At 40.4% G+C, this 2,655-nt stretch overlaps 1 pseudogene; it reads right to left on the reverse strand.

Annotated features, from left to right (window-relative positions):
- Window positions 1–60: 60 nt before the first annotated feature.
- On the reverse strand, window positions 61–485 carry LOC115283814 (annotated as a pseudogene).
- Between the last annotated feature and the right edge of the window lie 2,170 nt (window positions 486–2,655).

Genomic DNA, 2,655 nt, shown 5'->3' on the forward strand with positions numbered 1-2,655 from the left:
CACAAGCCCAATCTTATTTAAATCAGAACCGTCCAAAAGAAATATTCAGTCAGCCATTCGTGATCTGAATTCTGGTGTATGAGATCAATTTAAATATGGTACACATAAAAAAAGTCATGAGACATTTTTGTTTTGTAATAAATAAGGCAAAAGCCAACTATTACTCCGTAGTAGCTTTTTTGAGATAAGCTATCCAGTCTGCTCTTTCCCCTGCCTTCTTCATGCCAGCGAAGGTCATTTTTGTTCCAGGGATGTACTTCTTGGGATTCTCCAAATACTCCATCAGTGTCTCCTCTCCCCGGGTGATGCCTTTGTTTTTGTTGGCATCCGTGTAAGTAAATCCAGGGGCCTGACCCGTCTTTCGCCCAGATAAACCATGGAGATTCGGCCCAGTCCTGTGCTTGCCTCCCTTTTCCTCGGTATGGCACTGGGCACACTTCTGAACAAAAATCTTCTTGCCCTTCTCAACATCACCCATTTTTAAATCGCTCTTTGGTCGTTGTACACGAAGCGAAGGTGCCCGCTCATAAGCCGGACGTCCAGCTCTCTCCTGTCTTCACTTTCTGAAAATGCTTCAGAGCCATGAAGATGAAATGGGTGTCTTGTTATTCATAAGAAGCCCCTTTCTCCCACACCTGGCTTTATGTTAGTGAGGGGACTTTCAGAAAGCACCTAAATATGGGGGCTGGTGGCTCCAACCATAAATACAGGGTTCAGTGCCACTTCCTTGACCTCAGGCGAGGGGAGATGGGCTTGAGGTAGAATCATCACCAGCGACCAACTATTTAATCAAGCATGTAAAAACCCGAAAGGACAGTGTTTGGAGTTTCCAGATTAGGGAACCAGAATGCTTCCCAGTGCCACTCTGCTGAGTCCCAAACTCCACAAGAACAGAATTCCCTTCATCCAGGACTTCACCCATTTCTTTATCTGGCTGTCGATTTGTATCCTTTAATATCCTTTGTAATAAATTGATAATCTGTTGAGTAAATGGATTTCTCTGAGTTCTCTGAGACCCTCTAGCAAATTAATCAAACGTGAGTAAAGGATTGTGAGAAACTCCAATCGTAGCCAGTGGGTCAGAAGCAGTGGTAACTACATGGCTTCCCAGGTCATCTGAAGTAGAGGGCCGTCTTGTGGGACTGAGGCCATAGGATCTGACACTCTCTTCAGGAACGTAGTGTCAGAATTGAGTTGAATTGTTGGATTCCTAGCTGGTGTCTGAGAATTGTTGGTGTGAGAAAATATCCCCCACACCCTGGAAATGGGGTGGTCGAAGCCCCGATGTGTGTATTAATATGTAACACAAACCAGGATTGCTTTACGCCTGAAATTTGAAGGTTTAGGTTTCTCTGGAACAAGGTCTGATACGTTTTTTAAAATCAGAGTTGCCACAGCCTTGAATGTTTTCGTAACATGTCATTGCAAAATCAGTCTACTCAAAATATCACTGAGTTTTCAACTAATATAAAATTATTTGACTCTCTACAGTTGCTATATTTTTAGAATATTTTTCCTGCTAGAAACGTATTCATATTTTTATGTCTAAAATGCAATTCAACCAAGGGGATGATTTTAATCTCCTTATTCTTGGCCTAATATCTATAAACTAAGTATGTTTCTTTTAATATGCAATCAATGTCCATGGCTTTTAATAACAATTAAGAATCTCACTGTGTAGCCAACATTCATTTTGTATGTACTGAAAACAAAGGATGCCTTTAAAAAAAAATTAATGTTTATTTATATTTGAAGAAGAGAGAGACAGAGTATGAATGGGGAGGGGCAGAGAGAGGGAGGGAGACCAAAGCAGGTTCCAGGCTCCAAGCTGTCAGCACAGAGCCAGACCTGGGGCTCAAACTCACAAACCATGAGATCATGACATGAGCCGAAGTCGGATGCCCAACTGACTGAACCACCCAGACACTCCAACAAAGATGTCTTTTAATTGAAAACAATTTAGTAGCTTTCTAAGCCCTTTACATAGTACACTCTTCTTTTAGAAAAGGAATAGCAAATCAGGCAGTTAGCAGTGAGTACATATAGTGTGTCCTCAAAATATACCTTTCCTGCTTGTTCTCATCATTGTGTGAACCTAAATAATACTGGACCCAATTCTGGTAAGGTGAGGTGTAGGTCTGCCTGTATTAAGCACTTTATCCTCTCTCTCTCTCTCTTTTTCTTTCTCTCCCTTTCTCTGTTATCTCTCCTTCTCTTCTCTGAAAAATTATTTTGTAGTCCTGTGCAGTTGTTCTCACCTCATAGTTTATTGCAAAGATCTCTATATTTATTCACCTCCATTATTCTCACTTCAAAGGAATATTGGAAACTTGGATTATGAAGCAAATTTTCAGTCATGATCATATGATTATTCTTATACATGAAGTCACATGTAGCATATTAACGATGTTGGGTTTTTTCAACCTCTAAAGCCCAAATTTCAATGAGAGCAACAGGTAATTTAACCATTCTTTCAAGAATCCAGTCTTACCCTTTTTGTAGAGTTTTTCCTAACACTTTGCTATCATGTCGCTGTCATAATGACCTCATTAATAATCCTAATTTACCCACCATAGCCGTTAATATCCGACAACAAAGCTTTCTTGAGCACCCACAATGTTTCAGGCACTATATGAGACTCTAGAATTACAGACA

This window comes from Suricata suricatta, chromosome X (genome assembly GCF_006229205.1).
Source record: "Suricata suricatta isolate VVHF042 chromosome X, meerkat_22Aug2017_6uvM2_HiC, whole genome shotgun sequence".
NCBI lineage: Eukaryota > Metazoa > Chordata > Mammalia > Carnivora > Herpestidae > Suricata > Suricata suricatta.